Source organism: Taudactylus pleione, unplaced genomic scaffold (assembly GCF_031769625.1).
Source record: "Taudactylus pleione unplaced genomic scaffold, aTauple2 ptg000251l, whole genome shotgun sequence".
NCBI classification, from domain to species: domain Eukaryota; kingdom Metazoa; phylum Chordata; class Amphibia; order Anura; family Myobatrachidae; genus Taudactylus; species Taudactylus pleione.
In genome coordinates, this window is record NW_028284653.1 from 68,422 (window position 1) to 88,759 (window position 20,338).

The window sequence follows — 20,338 nt, forward strand, 5'->3', positions numbered from 1 at the left end:
CCCAACCAGTGTCACTTCAGCTGCAGTCCCCTAGTGTCTCTTCAGACCTCCAGTGTCTCTAACTCACTCTTCTGTCTCTACAACCCCCAGGATACCTCTGGCTCCAGCCACCACATACCTCTGGCTCTAGTCCACAGACACTGTTCTTCTTTTTGTCTTCTGGTTGCTTCTTGTCCTCTTCAGATTGTGGCTTCTATTCTCAGCGGTGCAGCGTGACATCACAATGTCACACGCACTGCAAAAAACAAAAAAACTCTATTGTACCACCCACCAATAGTACTGTCAATGGATTTAGCTGTGTAAAATTACTTTGGTGATGTTTTGATAACCAGCATTTTTTTATGTGTGGTTTGGAAATGGCACAATTTACTAAAAGCTAAACTGTACAACAAAACACATTATTTTAAACTGGAATAAGCAATCCTGATTTTTACACATGGAAAGCACGTATAAGCTTTAATAATGCTTGACAAATACCTGTGGGGCTGGTCCATGGCATTGGGCTTACGCCTTCCTCCCCACCAGAGATCTAGATCCACTTTTGAAATTAGATACTCTTGTAGCTGAAGCTGGCCATTCTTGACATCTGCAGCTCATTTCCTTTCTCTTCTGACTGAGCTGAGGGCATTCTTTAGGCCTAGCTGTGGCCTGTGTACTGGGAAACACCATGTGAGACTCCTCAGGGTATACTACAGCCCATTACCAGACCCCTTGGATAGCAATATTTGAGAGACAGGAACTTTATACAGCCTCACTCCTTTTCAGAAGACCTGCAACCTAGGCACCTCCTAAAGCTGGAAACTCATATTTGCTGCAATCCTGCCCTCCTCTGGCTGCTCTCTGTCCACCTGGTGATAAGCCAGGTGTTGACTAGATGGCCACACAATTGCTGTGCTCCCATGATTTCTATCTCCCCCTGGAAAACCTGCTGCCTTGGAATATCCACATATCACACTCCTGTGGCCTGGATCAGGGCCATTACTAGGGGTTAGCAAGAGGTACTGCCACCCTGGGAGCACAAAGCTGACATGGCAGCACCATAACTGCCTCTTGGCACATGTATGTGGCTTGCAGGGTGCCTGGAATTGCACCTTAAAGCACACAGGTCAGACAGAGAGCCACACTGTGCATTCTTAGGGTGCACTGGGAGCTCAACTTCCTGGTCCTAGTGATGGCCTGGCCCCTTGTGATGTCAAGACATCACATCTGTGGTGTTGGGGCTGGCTCAGGGCACATTATTGTCTTGCTACAGCTCTGGCAGATGGGTAGACATGTTTCTTTGTGGATACATGAACCATCACAATGTTTTTTTTATCAAATACTTTTAATGCAGTTACCATTGCATCGAAGCCCATCCCTAATAGGAGGTCCCATGAATCAGCACCTCCTGCTCCCACCAGAGGTCCCATGAATCGGAACCTCCCACACCCCCTCTGATCTTGCCATTTGGCACATCCCATTCCATTCACCAGAGGTCCCACAAATTGGCAACTTCTTAACCAACACTACCTGCCAGAAGTCATGCTAATGTATACCTCCCACAAGTTGGTGGTCGCCTGAATTGACACTAACTAAAAATGTTGCCCATGCACCCCAAAATCATTCATCAGGATGCAGCCTAACACCCACCCCATCAGAGGAAGGGGGTCTGGAACCAGCCACTCCCTTCACCTCTGCTGTACAAGAGGTACATAAAGCCCCCGCAGGGCCCACCACTGTGAACAAAGCTCTTGTCATAATGCTGAGCAGGGAAGAACATGGGGAGATGGGAGGAAGGGGCAAAGAAAACTGGGAGCCATAATTAAAGGGGGAAGTGCATGGGGAGACATAATGAAAGGGAGAAGAATATGGGGTAGATGTGAGTAATGGGAGAGGTGAGAGGAAAGGGAGAAGAACATGGGGAGAATAGAGGAACAGGGAGAGAGAGTTAGGGAAGAGAAAGCAGCTACATGTCATTGCCTCTCAGTCTGTTATTATGTGTATGTCTCTTTTCTGTAGGTTGAAATTATCTACATTTTCAGCTGTAAGTACATGACTTCCTCTGGAAATGTAGTAGATTAACAATTTTCAATAGTTAAGCAGCTGTTAAATTAAAGGAAAACCCAACAAAAACCTTCTGCTCTAAATCAACCAGGTCAATTTAAAGTGCACTGACATGCTCATCTGTCCATTCAAAAATATAAACCCTATTGCTTTATCATAGAAACGCTGCCCCATTAGGGTTTTTTACTGAGACATATGTGTGACTGGCATATTTATTGTGATATGGGATTGGAAACCATTTTATTTTTGGATAGGGTTTACTTGTTCTTTGAAAACAAATGCCGAAGTCGCTCCACTGAATATTAAGGTGTAACATATGTAAATAGCACACTTATGCACTATGGCCCTCATTCAGAGGCGCTCGCAAGAAGCGAGTGCTCGTTCTGAATGAGGGCGACCGCTTCACTTTTGAAGTGCGGCCTCCTGGTTGTTAGGTAAGCTGTGGGTTACCACCCACAGCTTAACGACCGACCAGGTTGATGGTCGCAATGGTGAACACCATTGCGACCATCGGGGCTTGCGACGAGACCCTAAGGTTAGGTCTCGGCAGCCGCAAGCCACAGGGAGCTTCCTGCTCTGAAAGAGCAGGAAACTCCCCACTGACATCACTGATGATGTTAGTGCGGCCTCCCACAAAATGGTAGGCGTTCCTTAAGGAACGCCTCCATTTTGGAAACCACCCCCCCGGCCTGCCTACAAAATGGGGCGAGCTGTCGATCAACATTGACAGCCGCCCCTTTTGTAGAGAGCTACGGAGCAAGAGAGTTTCTCTCTCGCTCCGGGGCTTGCGCACGCGCAGTGCAGCCGCTGCGCGTGCGCAGGGCTAACTATCGACCCGGTTGCGAGCACATCAGTGCTTGCGACCGGGTCTGAATGAGACCCTATATGTGGTATTCATATTTATTTTTATTTATTTTTTTATATAATCATTTCCATCAACATGCTAACTTGTAAACCTATCAGCAACTGGTTTGCACCTCCAGAGATAAAGGCTTTATGTGTTTAAAGCTAAGCAAGTGTAACTAGCCAGTGATATGGTTGAATTAACAACCCTAAATTAGGGTCCTGTTTGTTCCTTTTGTTTGGGATATTATATTATATATATGGTATCACAATTTATATTGTTTGTTTATTTGTATTGCTTTATTACAAATGCATTAAACATACTAAACTTAATTCATGTTAGTGGCATTTGATAAGTTAATTTTAATAATGGTCCAATAGGAAAAATGTGTTCATTATTTAAACAAATGTGAATTTTGACTTACAACCCTCCGGTGAACTTTCTATTCTATCTTCTCTAGGTTCCAATTGTGTTTTTTACAAATGTGAATATTGTTAGAACGGTTTCACCCTGAAGAAGGAAACAACTTGCAAGCAGTTCATGTGTTGACAACACAATGAGGCTTTCCATCTAGATTATATTGTATGACCCTTCTCTGGAAAGCTGTGCATTTCTTACGCAGACTAGTGGATCCTTTGGTTGTCATCATATCCTTGGCAAATTTCTTTAGTTGTGTGCTGTCAACTATTATATATATATTGTTGATGGCCGTGATCGGTTAAGAGTAAAATATACTGCAGCAGCATATGAGAAAAATATACAAAATGTACATGTGTGGAGGACTATTGCTTGGTTTATTTAACCATTTAACAGAACTGATCATTTTATTAGCTTGTGTTCACAATTTAAACTAGAAATGTGCACGGAGCCCTGTGTTTTGGTGTTGGTTTTGGTTTTGGATCTGGTTTCATAATCGTGTTTTGGTTTTGGTTTGGCAAAACCACCCTCAAGTGTTTTGGATTTGGATAAATATTGATAAAAATCAATAAAAACAGCTAACGTCTCCAAATCCAAAGCCTGAATTATTTTTTAAATCCAAGTTCCAAACTGGTTTGAACCGTGTCACAAAAGTGAATCCATCTTGACCCGGTTCTACACGGAACCCCTAAATTCGAGGGTGTTTGGATTTCAGAAATCCGGACCAGCACATCTCTAATTTAAATCTTTACTTTATTTTTAATTTTCTTAATGCTACTGTTGTTTGTGATAGTAATACCAGGTTAGCTATAACAATGCTGCTCCATATTCTCTCTGTTGGTGTTAGAGCACATATTAGGGAAAGACTGATGTGATTTTTCATTTCTTATCATCCACAGGTAATCTAACTACTGCTCCCAGCATATCTTCCTGCTTGGTGTTTCTTTTACACAGCCTTTAAAATTGCTAGGTAATCTAACTATAGAGAATTTCATATAGTTTTAAAATCTGTACCAAGGCAGGAATTTACTCTGTATCTGTGTTTGTGGGTTGTCCTCTCACCATTTGTTTATCTGCTTGCTGACCCTTTACTGTTTGGGGAGGGGCAGAATCAGTGTGGACACCTGGTTTCAGCCATACTTATTACTTAAATTTTGGGCTGCTAAGCCAGGGCTGCGTATGCAAGAGTGCTTATATTTTAAGTGTAAACTAGAATTTTTAAATTGAAGCCGGAGTTATTCAGGAGTTAAACAGGAGGAGAACAGAAGGAGAAACTAACAAAACAACTATTCCTGCTATTAGGAATGGTTTTTAAAAACCCCCACACTTCCAACATGCCTATGGATTGTGCCTGTACCTGGATTCCCAATGCTGCTCACATCCACCCTGACCTCCTCATGCAATCTGCTTATCCACCCCAACTATGCCATACCGAACGACGCAGCAAATTGACCCCTCTAATGGACCTTGATTGTGGCCCTAAATCTTAAGGCTTGGTGAAATTTGGATCAACTCATTGTCCTTTCCTCTTAAGTTTAAACTAACCTCTACATAAATGTTATAATACTGTCGCCCTTGTATCCAGCCCATCTGTGTCACCCCAGTCTGTCTGCCACCTCCCCTTAGAATGTAAGCTCTCACGAGCAGGGCCCTCTTCCCTCATGTGTTTCTCCTTCACTTGATTATACTTTAATATACAACCATACCTCACCCTTGGTTGCTGACACCATGCTGCTTATCTAAGTGTTATGCAGCAATGTATTAATCATGTATCTGTCCTGCATTGTTTGTACTGTTAATAACTGTTTTCTTGTGTGCTCATTTGTTTATGTACATTGTAAGGCGCTGCGGAACCCTTGTGGTGCCAAATAAATAAAGGATAATAATAATAATATTATTAGTTTCTGTCTTTTAAGCAAATTTCTTCTTTCTACTTTATTTTTAGTATGTTTATCACAAATTACATTACCATATTCAACATTTTTGTCTGTTGCATATACCATGTATTTTTAGCGCATAGGTAAATTTTGTCACTTTAAATATAAGCAACATCTCAATTTAATGAATAAATTACATACCAGAAAATATTTATGAAATTCTGAAGCATCATCTCACTGTTCTGTTTTTGTCTGAGAGATAATTACCCATGAAATTAATGGACAACAATATATATAGCATAATATTAAACCTGTCACAGTGATTAATAACACTTTAAAGTCTAAATTAAAAACACTCCAGAGCAAACGAAAAAAAGTGCTTAAGATGTAATATTGTGAATTGCCCTTTAAATGTGCTAAAATTGATATTTAGGCCTAAACACATTGTACTTTGGTTTGTTTTTAAAAATTCATACATTTCATATGCCAGATCTTTCTGAAATCCCACTACGGGATTTTCTATTTCACTGCAGCCAGCAGCCAACCCTGGCGCCAATGTGACTTTGACAACAGGCTGTCAACCTATTTCCCCTCAGGCCTAACTACTTTGCAGAATTCCCGTGTGAGACTTATTTGGAAAGAGGTTATTTGGGAAGTGTGTTTCATTTGCTGCCATAATTGAACCTCATGAAAGTTGGATTAGCAACACACAGCAGAAGCAACTAATTAAAGGCATTCAGCTGTTCTCACATGACAAAAGGGGCATTAACTGTCGAACATTATACAGTTACATTCTACATAGGACGTTAATGTAACAATAAGTGCCAAGAAGCTTACAGCTACTGTATCATACATTTGTTAGAACATGACATTTAGGCTAACTTGTTGCACTGAATTAAAAAAAAATATTTCTCTAAAAAAAAGAAAAAAAAACACTACCAGGGACTGTAAATCTTTGGTGAATGCTAAATATTTTTGAAAAGTGCATGATTGCTGGGTACACATTAGATATGTGTACCCAGCACGGTCTCATGAGCGATGAGACCCAGCATACACACTTGCCGATGCCGGCAGCAATGGCGGGGGGTAGCGGGGACCATTCTGCATTCGGCAGAATGGCATCACTAGCGACAACCTCAGATCTTTCTGCATGTACAAAAGATCTGAGGATGCAACGGACGACCCGCAGGAGCGCACTTCGGCATCATGTGTACACACTGGACAATATGAACGATTTGTCATTCTGATGCGTCAGAATCGGCCAAATCGTTCAACATATCCTCTTGTGTGTACCCAGAATATTTAAATGAGTTAAAGGCAAAGGACAAGTATATGAATGTTGTTGATTTTCACCACTTTTCAGTGAAATGCTATTTAATACAATGTACTGTACTTTTATTTTATGTAGGGCACACATTTTTATCTTTAAATGTCAAAACTTCAATGGCTATAACTAGATTATATTTTAATCATAGTTTTTGGGATACAACTAAATTCTTTGCTAAAATGGAAATATTGTATGTGCTACAAACAAGATAATCTTCCAGCTAGTAAGCTGGGGTATTGGTGAGGTGGGAGGTGTTGATGGAGCGATGGGTGCAGGCGCTTGGGATACAGCAGAGAGGGAAAGAGCGGCCAGAGTGGGGTGTGGGCCTGATTGTGGGGGGGGGGCAAGAGACGGGTCCATTATTCTAGTAATAATAATACATTTTTAAAAGAAAAAATGAAATAATTATATGACTTAATAGATGAAAATTAATTTATTTTATTTAATGAAAAAAAATTAGATGTAATGGTAATTTATAAACTATTTCAGGACATAATAAAGTAGAATAACTTTTTGTTACTTAGTCTACCCAGTCCACATTAAATTTTGTTTTTTTTTTAAGACAACACAAGGTTTTCTTTTGTTAGCATATTGGATAGATATATTTTTATGAAAAAATAAATGCATATTTCTAAAAAGTATACATTTTCTTAATTACTCCTATCATTACTTATCTGTATTCAAGTAGAGTGCCAAATTAATACCGTCATTGGGATCTGAGGTTATGGTTATGGTTATACTGTGCAGAAAAATAAATATTTTACATTGGGAGACTTTGTAGATTTGTTGGAGGAATCCCATTTTTTCATCACTTACAAATCACATGTAAAGTGCATCTGATAGAACTATTACATATAAAGCTTGCTTCAAATGTCCAATCCATTTACTTATGGATTTCTTATAATAGAAAAATTATATGATAATATATTATGGATTTATATCCTTAAAAAGTGCTGTAGTGCATTTGATGCCATGTACCATATTTGATTCAAGTTCAAAGTTGATATAGGCAATTCAGAAATGGTGGCATGCACAAGGCATCTCAGCTACCATCTGAATCACAACTCTATGGCAATTAAGCAGGAGCATATCTATAATGGAATCAGGCTAATGAGTAAAAAGGGCCCCACACCACTTACCCTGCACTCATTGTCTAAACTTATGTTTCTGCCACTGCTGCAGAAAATGTTGGCAGAGCCTTTTCCTTGGAGATATTCGCATGCGCAGAAAAGAAATCACTGGGAAAATGACACAGGTTCAATTTTCCCGGATATATTAGCATGTGCAATAGACTTTGGCACAGTGCCAGAGTCTTCCAAGTGCATGAGAAGGCACTGGCATTAGGGGGGCCCACACAGAGCTGGCACACAGGCCCCCTACTCTCAAGAAATGCCTCTGCATTTAAGAGTTAAAGATGAAACACAGTTGTTTTGAGAATTATGTATACCTTTTCCCATCAATATATATGCTGTGTATACCTCCTCCCATGCTATATAAGCTATATGTATACCTTCTCCCATCAGTTATATATGCTGTGCGCGGCTAGCGCCGAAGTTATAGACTCTGGGCACTAGAGTGCTGGTCACCGGGAAAATGGCCACGAGCGGCCATTTCCCTTTACTGAGCATGCGCAAATGACTGGAAAATGGCCGCGGCTGCCATTTTCCAGTCATTTTTACAGCGCCGGACCCCCGCACTGACGTGGGACTCCAGAGAGGTAAGTAACACTATGGGTGCAGGATGTGCGGTGCGGAGCCCCCCTGGACCCAGGGGCCCATGTGCCCCACACACCCTATACCCATTATAGATACGTATAATGGGTACAGCACATTATATGCTGTGTATACCTCCTCCCATCCCATCCTCCCTGTATGCTGTGTATACCTCCTCCCATCCCATATAAGCAATATGTATACCTTCTCCCATCGGTTATATACAGTATGTTGTGTATACCTCCTCCCATGCCATATAAGCAATGTGTATACCTTCTCCCATCTGTTATATATGCTTTGTATACCTCCTCCCATCCCATATAAGCAATATGTATACCTTCTCCCAACGGTTATATATGTTGTGTATACCTCCTCCCATGCAATATAAGCAACGTGTATACCTTCTCCCATTTGTTATATATGCTGTGTATACCTCCTCCCATCCCATATAAGCAAAATGTATACCTTCTCCCATTGGTTATATATGTTGTGTATACCTCCTCCCATGCCATATAAGCAATATGTATACCTTCTCCCATTGGTTATATGTGTTGTGTATACCTCCTCCCATGCCATATAAGCAATATGTATACCTTCTCCCATCGGTTATATACAGTATGTTGTGTATATCTCCTCCCATGCCATATAAGCAATATGTATTCCTTCTCCCATCGGATATATATGCTTTGTATACCTCCTCCCATCCCATATAAGCAATATGTATACCTTCTCCCATTGGTTATATATGTTGTGTATACCTCCTCCCATGCCATATAAGCAATATGTATACCTTCTCCCATTGGTTATATATGTTGTGTATACCTCCTCCCATGCCATATAAGCAATATGTATACCTTCTCCCATCGGTTATATACAGTATGTTGTGTATACCTCCTCCCATGCCATATAAGCAATATGTATACCTTCTCCCATCTGTTATATATGCTTTGTATACCTCCTCCCATCCCATATAAGCAATATGTATACCTTCTCCCATTGGTTATATATGTTGTGTATGCCTCCTCCCATGCCATGTAAGCAATATGTATACCTTTTTCCATCTGTTATATATGCTATGTAAACCTCCTCCCATCCCATATAAGCAATATGTATACCTTCTCCCATCGGTTATATATGTTGTGTATGCCTCCTCCCATCCCATATAAGCAATATGTATACCTTCTCCTATCTATACCTTTCTATTTAGAAAATCTACTACACACACTTTGAAACTGACATGACAGGAAGTCAAAGAGGAAAAACAAAAAATATGAAAACATATAATTTGTACAAGTGTTGATTTGTAACATACAGGGGGACAGATGTATGAAGCTCTGGAAAGTGATAGCTCTGGAAAGTGATAAAGTGGACAGTGATAAACTACCAACCAATCAGCTCCCAATTGACATTTTTCAAGCACAGCCTGTAACATGACAGTTAGGAGCTGATTGGTTGGTCGTTTATCACTCTCCACTTTATCACTTCCCAGATCTTCATACATCTGCCCCAGTGTGTCTAAAATTAAAGTTCACCTATTCCAAGTAGTCTACAGCAAAATCTACTTATTGGCGTGTCTCCAAATTTTCAGTATGTCTTAACGGGAACAAAAAATTTGCAGCAAAAAAATAAATATTTGTTATATATGCTGTGTATACCTCCTCCCATCCCATATAAGCAATATGTATACCTTCTCCCATTGGTTATATATGTTGTGTATACCTCCTCCCATGCCATATTAGCAATATGTATACCTCCTCCCATCCCATATAAGCTATATGTATACCTTCTCAATCGGTTATATATGTTGTGTATACCTCCTCCCATGCCATATAAGCAATATGTATACCTTCTCCCATCAGTTATATATGCTGTGTATACCTCCTCCCATCCCATTTAAGCAATATGTATACCTTCTCCCATCAGCTATATAAGCTGTGTATACCTCCTCCCATCCCATATAAGCAATATATATACCTTCTCCTATCAGTTATATATGCTGTGTATACTTCCTCCCATCCCATATAAGCAATATATATACCTTCTCCCTTCAGTTATATATGCTGTATATACCTCCTCCCATGCCATATAAGCAATATGTATACCTTCTCCCATTAGTTATATATGCTATGTATACCTCCTCCCATCCCATATAAGGAACATGTGTATCTTCTCCCATCAGTTATATATGCTGTGTATAACTCTTGAGGGTAGTTTTGCCAAAACCAAAAACAAAACATTTGACGATCGTTTTGCCAAAACCAAAACACGGGAGTCAGTGCCCAGCTCTACAAAAAACACAAGGACGGTTTTGCAAAACCAAATCCACATTCAAAACTTTGAAGGAGATACATATCCAAAACCAAAACCAAAACACGGGGGTCGGCGCACATCTCTACACAAAACAATTCTCAAGTTTATATAAAAAGTATGATATAAATGGATTTTGGACAAGCACGCATTATTCATCTATAGATATATGAAGAGTAAGTAGAATGAGTGACATGAAAAGCTGAAAAGGATTTTAGATACAAATAATATTATTACATCTGCTTTCAATGTCAATTTGTTTTTCTGTACATTTTATAAAATAGTTAGAAAGACACTTTCCAACAGGTCAGTAAAATAATTCTGTTACATTTACTGTACATTTTCCATTAAAAAAAAATAAATCAATATCAGAAATGAGCTGAGAACCTTTCTATTTCCAAAATCTACTACACACACTTTGAAGCTGACATGACAGGAAGTCAAAGAGGAAAAACAAAAAATATTAAAACATATAATTTGTACAAGTGTTGATTTGTAACATACAGGGGGACAGATGTATGAAGCTCTGGAAAGTGATAGCTCTGGAAAGTGATAGCTCTGGAAAGTGATAAGGTGGACAGTGATAAACTACCAACCAATCAGCTCCCAATTGTCATTTTTCAAGCACAGCCTGTAACATGACAGTTAGGAGCTGATTAGTTGGTCGTTTATCACTCTCCACTTTATCACTTCCCAGATCTTCATACATCTGCCCCAGTGTGTCTAAAATTAAAGTTCAACTATTCTAAGCAGTCTACAGCAAAATCTACTTATTGGCGTGTCTCCAAATTTTCTTAATGGGAAAAAAATTCACATCAAAAAAATAAATATTAAAAATAATTTACACCAGGGGCATTCTTCCACTTGTAAGTTATCAGCTATGGAAATTTATTTAGCCCGTCATCCCTCTCTATCACAATTCCCCAAAATAACAGTTTGGTGCGGTTTTACGTCAACATTCATTATTGGACTGTTATCCTTTGAAGAGCTTGGGCTCACAGGTCCCATTGTATGTACCATTACTGGCAATCAATATTCATCATTACTGACCAATTCCATTTTCAGCAATCCATCAACATCAGTGTCTTCAAACAACAGTGTTCATGCAGGATGGATGTTGTCATAAAACCATACCAAACTATTACTTTTGGGGAATGGTGATAAGAAGGATGATGTGCTAAATGAAATTTGCATATCTGATACTTTACAAAAGAAAAAATACCCCCTGGTGGTAATTTTTTTAACTTATTTTTTTTGCTGTGAATTTCCTTCCCAAGGGCTCATTAAAGACGTACTGAAAATTTGGCAACATTCCTATAAGTAGATTTTGCTGTAGACTGCTTGGAATAGGTAAACTTTAATTATAGACACCCTGTACATTACTAGCTAGTTTTTAAGATACTGTATTTGTAAAAGCTTAATGTAGTGCATACAATAATCTACAAAGCATACCAGAAGATAAAAACATATTATATTTAAATTGTAATATAAATTAAGTATTATTTTGACTACTTATTAACATTCAGTAAAACAAAATAATTTTATATTATAATTCCTATGAAAGCAAATAATTTAGACATCTAAAATTTGTATTAATGTTTAAAACAAAACAGAAAAAAACACAAACTGTAATGTGGTTAGCTTTTTTCCTATAATTTGGAATGTTTAGTGAGACTGGTGCATTATCTCAAAATATCTTCTATTTTCAGACTACAGATGCAATAGACATCTCAGGAACATTCTAATATTTAAAGCTTTAAAAACTCTGGGTCTGATGCAGTGAACACAAATCTGTTGTAAGTGCATATATGCACCCATATGCTGTGTTGTCACCTCTTTGTGAATGGACTTCTCCTATCCGCATGCTTAGCTTTATAGCCATCATCAATATCAGTGTGCACTTGCACCAACCCTATCTTTGGTGTGAAAGATACATCTGAAAATATGCATATTCACACTTCTGGCCAAAGATGTGATTGAAATGCCTCTGACTGGGCGTCACTCCGATACAATAGGCTCAATTCCAGAGCATGCACAGTGCAAAAACAAACAAGATGCTTTTTGTAAACGTACAGCTCTGCATCAGACCTGCAGTCTCTAGAAATGTTTGTTTCTTGACAATGTTTCTGATTTTTATACATTACCCAGTTTAATAGTATTACATCTTTTATTCTAGTAGCAGGATATGGTTCTCTGGATCTCTTAATGTACTAAGGATGCATATTTAAAATATAATAGAAAGTATTATTATTATTATTATTATTATTATTATTGTTATGCTCAGCATCCTTATTATGGTCACAATTCTGGATGCCTACTGTGATTGTATGTGCAATGAGCCTATCCAATCATATGTAATTATGTGATTACACTGCCCCCCAGCCTTCTTGTCTCGAAAGCAGTCGTCATCACTAATTATGGAATTTACACCTAACCCATGCTTGGTGCAGGTTACACAGCCCACACTGCTAACTTCTGTGAGCTAGGTAACCTGACGGTATCCCTGAGGTCGGTTGATGTTTTGCCTGGTTGGTTATATTAACCAGTTGGGCTGGGTAAAACGTAGACATCGGATATATTAACCAGTTGGGCTGGGTAAAACGTAGACATCGGAAGGCCGAACATTCATAATCCCAACGGAGGCGGTAAGTCCCATAACCCTACCCTTCTCCCCCCCTTAGCCCTCCCTTAGGAGTGCCTAATCCTAAAACTCCCAGGGAGGTGCCTAAATCTAAATATCCCCCCGGGGTGCCTAAACCTAACCCTCCCCCCCGCACCCTAAACCTAACCCTCCCAGGGAGTGCCTAACCCTAACCTCCCCCCAGTGGCGCCTAACCCTCCCCGGGGGTGCCTAACCCTAACCTCCCTCCAGTAGTGCCTAGCCCTAACCCCCCTTCCCCTAGCCTAACCCTAACCCTCCCTAGGGGGTGCCTAACCCTAAGTCCCCCCAGGGCTGCCTAAACCTTACCCACCCACGGCTAAGCCGTCCTGTCGAGATTTCGTTGTCAAGCTAAAGATAGGCGTCTGGATTTAGATGCCTGTCTTTAGTCTTGTGTCTGGATTTAGACAGCGGGATTCCAATAGACGGCTTCCCATCCGTCGGTATATTGACAGTATCCCAACCAGTCCACCCAGTTTACAACATTGGCACAAATACACACTTGTGGTTTTATTTCTATGTCTGAGTAAACACTTTTATGCACTATGGAGCGCCCCATCTGTTTTTCTCCTTTTAGATTTTATGTGTCCTGAGGGGTCCGGGACTTTTATTTCTGCAGAAAGGGAGCAGCAGTCCTTCCATACAAGTGGACTCTAGTGCTTGAAATTTTACATTTGTCTGGTGTGGTGAGCTGTGTGATTCATTAACTAATTTTTACTACTGTACACAGATTGGCTTATTAAGGGCCTGTCATATTTTTTATTAATTTTATAAATATATATATATATATATATGGATAAAGTAAAAAAGAAAGGACAGGTGCCCAATAGTGTGGTATCTCATGATACAATCGGATACAATAGAGTACAATTGGCTAATGCCCATACCCTATGTGCGCTTGTTATACAGTATAAGCATATAATGCAGAATCCCATCATCCAAACACTATTCAGAGTGATGAAGCAGCCTCGGTGAGCCCTCAGACTCCAGAAAGCCCCTCATGTACCCTTGGACTGCAACCTTATGAGTCCACAACATGATGTAATTAGCATCCAGCTTTATTCATATAAATGTTGTCACTTCCGGTTTGCGGCTTCTGAAAACCGGAAGTGACCATTATATGGAGACTACAGGCTACTAACGGTGCTTCTACATGAGGGCATAGTGCCCAATGTTCACTAGAGCTAAAACTGCTCTGGTGTTACTACAGGGCTACTGCCATTATATTCATATATGTCTCCTTTACAATAGGCACCATTTTGTTGGTTAGATAAGGGGACTATACATACTGTACTATGAATGTTTATAAGTAAATATATAAGGGGATATTACTTTAAATCCACATAGACACTCTCTGCAGTATAAATCTATATTCTATTAATGTCCATTCATGGAAATCAACAAGAAGATGCTTAACTAATATACAATTAGATCAGGGCTAATAAAACCACACATTTAAAAAAAATATATAATAACAACACGGGGTACACAATAAATACAAAGGGTTAACACAACATAAAATACTTAACTCAAGTACTGAGGACAATGTAAGTGAAATCATAATAACTATAGTGAGACCACAAAATTATATAGGATAGTAAAATAATCCAGGTTATTAAAGTAATCCAATATAATTAAAAATACATAAAAAAATAATAATAATAATAATAATAATAATATATATATATATATATATATATATATATATCTGTAATTATAAAACCATCTAAAATAAGTTTCAAACTCGTGTGGTAAATAAAATAGGTGGAATGATATAACCAGATAAAAGCATATCATAAGCCTGGAGGAAGGGGATAAAAGAGGTTCAGATGATGAGATTATAAAAATGGTGCTATTTCATAGCTCTCAATGGGCGGAATTCAATTCTTTCCAGCCCCTATCGCGCCCGACGGAGCTATTCTATTCTTGCTCCTGTCGGGCGCGATCAGCTGCCAAGCGCTACATTTCTGCTCGCAGCCCCTGGGGGATGAGAGCTGAAATGTGCGAAAAGTGACATGTTTGGGCGCCCAAACATCACTTTTCGCGATCGCACCCAGCACTTTGGTCGGGTTTAGCTGCTTTACGCGGCTAAACCTGACCTCTAAGGGCGCGATCAGTGTGAAAAGCTGGCACAATTGAATAGCGGCCCGCGATCTCCTGTCACTTTAGACGGGAGATGCGGGCCGCGAAATCAATTGAATTCCGCCCATTGTGTCCAAAGGGGGATAGCATATTCAGTTCATAAATAAAGTACATTTCTTGTTGTGACAGGCGTTTTAGCAGGTCTCCACTTCTAGGTCCTAAACTCACTTGTTCAATAGCGTTGTATGTGAAACTGTCAGTTGAGAAATTATGGTGGGTGCAAAAATGTCTTGAAAGTGGATGACTCTCCACTTTATTCTTTTTTATGTTCCATAAATGTTCTTGGATCCTTAATTTTAATTGTCTTTATGTTTTCCCGACATATTTAATCTTGCAGCCACACTCTATAATATGTTTGACTGAGGTAGTGTTACAGTTTGTAAACTGTTTACGTTTATATTCCTTGTTGTCAAATTATGATAACACCTTCTGTTTGGATGAACAAATTTACAAACATTGCAATGTCCGCACTTGTAAGAGCCCACACACCTGTATGTATATATTCTGTATCTATATATACTGTATATAATATATATATGCATACATACAGTATATATATATATATATATATATATATATAGCCTTATCTAATATAATTTTAAACCATTAGCAGGCTATTGTCTCTAAAGTAATAGGTGCACTTATATTAATGGCACTTTAGAGAGCATGGATGTCCCAGTTTTGTAAGTCTTTAGTACAGATGCAATATTAAATACATGTGTGGTGTCCCGGGTGTTGGTCTGGGCTCAGATAAATTACGTTTAGATGGTTCATTACACTTGAGATTGTAGCTCTACTGGACCTTCTTCTTTGGCAACAATTCCATAAGCTTATCATTCTCAGGCTGTAGCAGAGAGGCTAGCCCTATATACACAGTAAAATGACTTAACATCATAGGTGGTCACTGTCCTATTACATGCATGTACTTGTAATCCACTATAGGCAAAGGTAACAGAATTAGCAACTAATGCTGGTCTTTCTTGATTCAAAAGAATAATAGCTTTCACTTTCCAATTATAAAGCATAATAAAACAGTTCCACTGTAGTAGCACAGTTGTCTTCAGCCCTCAACAGAATCTGAATTTCAGTCCAAAGTGAACTCTTAATCAGCTCATATATCAATCTTTGTCACAAAATGGCTTCCTCCCTCTTTAAACTAATAGATTACCTTGAGGGGGTGAGTATTTTCCCTGTGGGCCCACTGCTTCAAGGTTCCATCCCTTTCTGGGAGATTAGCAGGCTGCTCAGCATGTTCTGGCAGTGTCAGAACATAGGGTGACAGCTAAGAAGTACTGGCCCTGCTGGCAAACTTTATTAGTTAGTGGCAGATGGATCCTACTCTGAAGAACCAGCTGCCAGCGCCTGTGCAGTGGCTGCCCAAGTACTTTCTCCCCTCCATGAGATCCCACCCCTTCACCCCAAGTCCCCATCCTCTTCTATGTCTATTCTTCTACTCCCTCCTGTCTGAGACCCTGTGCCCCATGATCTGTATTCCTACTGTCACAGAGCATTGTACACTCTGGAGCTCCACAGGAATCAGACAGATCCTCCCTCTGGACAGATAAGTGCCAATGGAGGTAGATGTGAAATGTTTTAACATTATTTAGGGAGTCAGTATATTTATACAATGGGGAGAGTGTATTTGTTTTTTTGGTGGTATTAATGTTGTGTTTGTGTGTGTGTGTGGTGGATGTAGTCATATTATCTGTGTTATATTATCTGTGTTATATGGCGACCACTGATCACTGAGATTCTCCCTGTATTATGGTGATCACTGAAATGTTCTCTGTATTATGTGGCGGTCACTGCAACACTCCTTGTATTACATGGATAGGCATCGGTATTTAGACACCTATCATTAGTCCTATGCAGGGATTTCACAGTCGGGAAGCTGGCGGTCGGCATTTCGACCACCGGCTTCCTGACTACATACCTTTTGAACTACAGATGTGTACTTATTAGAGATGAGCGAGTTCGAATCTCAGAGATCCAACCAAACCCACCCGAATTTAGCAGATCCGAGTCGGATCCAAGCAGGCTCGGGGCTTCCCACCTGACTCAGATCTCTAAATCGAGGCAAAACCATAGAGTCGGAAATCTCGCAGTTCGTGAGCTTACATCTCTATGATCAATGTAGTATATAGGGACCACGCGGCAGACGCCATTTCACTCCGGCTGTGGAGACTGAACAGGGAGGGTGGGTAGAGTAGGGCTGGGAGTGGTGCTGGTGCTCGTGCTCCTGCTCGTGTGCTGTGCTGTCTGCTGTATGCTGGGCAGGTGCACTGATCCATTCTGGGCTGGTGCTGTCTGCTGTACTGTCTGCTGTGTCCTGGGCTGGTGCTGCTGATCCATTCTGGTCTGGTGCTGTACTGTCTATTGTGTCCATCTGGGCTGGTGCTACATCCATCTGGGCCCAAGTTCTGGACTCAAAAACAATCGGTGCTCTGGGCCCAAGTTCTGGACCTGTAAAAAAATAAAAATAAAAGTGTATTTTTTGTATAATATTTTTCTGTGTGTGTGTGCATGTTAGGCTTCACCGCACAAGATCCAGCCAGCAACGCAAGTTGCAACCTAGTGCTGCCCAACTCCAGTTGTCATCTATCTGTGCTCTGGGCCCAAGGTTTGGACCTGTAAAAAAAAAAAATAAAGCTGTATTTTTTTGTGTAATCTTTTTCTATGAGTGTGTGCGTGTTAGGCTTAGCCGCACAAGATCCAGCCAGCAACGCAAGTTGCAACCTAGTGCTGCCCGACTCCAGTCATCATCAATCGATGCTCTGGGCCCAAGGTCTGGACCTGTAAAAAAAAAATATTATTTTTTTGTGTAATATTTTTCTGTGTGTGCATGCATGTTAGGTTTAACTGCACAAGATCCAGCCAGCAACGCAAGTTGCAACCTAGTGCTGCCCGACTCGTCATCAATCAATGCTCTGGGCCCAAGGTCTGGACTTGTAAAAAAAAATACTAAAAGTGTCCTTTTTTGTGTAATCTTTAATGGTGCGTACACACTAAATGATATGCTCCCTGAGCCATATCGTCTAGTGTGTCCCCGGCAGGGTGTGCTCAATGTCGTTCATGACATTGAGCACACCCGTTGAACGATATCATTAACGATATCGTTCAGCATCGGGCTCTCTCCCCCATTCCATAACATGCAGCAACCTGACAACATCGTCAGGTTGGCCTGCATGTTAACCCGATGAATGATGATGACGAACGACCCACGGGAACACGCGTTGTCGTTATCATTCATCATTTTTGTGTTATGGGGGGCATCCACTAGACGATTTTATCCCTGTCCAACCTCTTAACGATTTTCCCTTGAAGTTTCCCTTGAAATATGATCTTCCACTCTGAACAATTTGCAAAAGATTTGCAAAAGATTTGCAAAAGATTTGCAAACGATTTGCAAAAGATCTAACAAATAAACTATGTTGTTTTAATCTGTGATTGAGAGCTTTCAGCTATAGTGGACAGACAGTGGTTCATCGTTTGATCATTCAGCGTGAACGATGTGTAAACGATGTGTAAACGATGTGTAAACGATGTGTAAATGATTTGTAAGCGATCAAGTGAAATTGACCTACATGTTCAGTCGATGGAGGAGACGATCAAACGACCAGCTAGAGCGCGCAACGTACATCGTTAGAAACAATTACTGCACGATTTGCAAACGATGTTCAAACGATGTTTGAACGATTATCGAACGATTATCAAACAATTTTATCATTACCGTTCAATCGTTCAACTTTATCGTCTAGTGGATGCCCCCCTTTAAAAATGGATGATAAAGTGGATGACTGAACGATAACGATATGTGTGTGTGTGCATGTTAGGATTAGCCACACAAGATCTAGCAAGTCGACAATGCTAGCTAGTGCTGCCTGACTCCAGTCATTATCAATTTGTGCTCTCGGCACAAGTTCTTGAGCTGAAAAAAAATGTAAAAATAATGGGCTAAATGTAATAGGGTGAGAGTTTAGAAAATGTGAGAGTTTAGTAGTAAACTCTCACATTGGTTGAGTTTTATCTTCAAAATGGGAAAACATCTGAATGAGATTTTAAATCTTGAGAGTTTCTTAAGTCTAAAAAAACATGCAAGTTCGCTCTGTTACTTTGTTTTTGGACTCTATTACATTGGCAAAGTTTAAAAAGTGTCAGAAACTCTCACTTTTCTAAACTCTCACCCTATTACATTTGGCCCATTGTCTTTTTTTGTCAAATTTTTTTTGTGTGCATGTCAGCCACACCTGGCTGTCACCACATCGGCGTAGCTGTGCAGGGGTGCTGTGCTCTTGTCTGTCGAGGGGCTGCGGCCCAAAATAATAAATAAACAATTTTTATTGTGTGCGTGTCAGCCACACCTGGATGTCACTGTCATCGGCGTAACTGCGCAGGGGTGCTGTGCTCCTGTCTGTCGAGGGGCTGCTGCCCAAAAAATAAACAATTTTCATTGTGTATGTGTTAGCCACACCTGTCATCGGAGTAGCTGTGCAGGGGTGCTGTGCTGCTGTCTGTCAGAGGGCTGCATGAATATTGCAATGACAACTTTTTTTTTTTAAAGTTATTGGGTTAAAAAAGTTTTTTTTTTTTTAATCTTTAACATATCAGAAATGTTATCCTAACACCTTATAAAGTTATATGCTCTAAAAAACTAAAGCCTATATTTATTTACAGACTTATATAGACTGAGTAGATATCCTAAATTCTAAAACTGTTCTATTCAAACACGTAAACAAAAGCAGAGATTATAAGTCTAGTGTGTTATAGTGTGTTATTATGATGTTAGAAATGAATGTAGAAGGACAAAAATTGGGTGAACCACACATGGCTGATTGATCAACCATGGTGACTGGATTATTGTCATAAGGAAGAGAAGGCTGCAAACTGGGTGTCATGTTATGAGTTGGCCATATGGGGTATGTTGCTGTTAAGGGATCAGGCTGGTTACCATTATCAGTGGACACATTATTATTATTATTATTATTATTATTATTATTATTGTTGTTATTT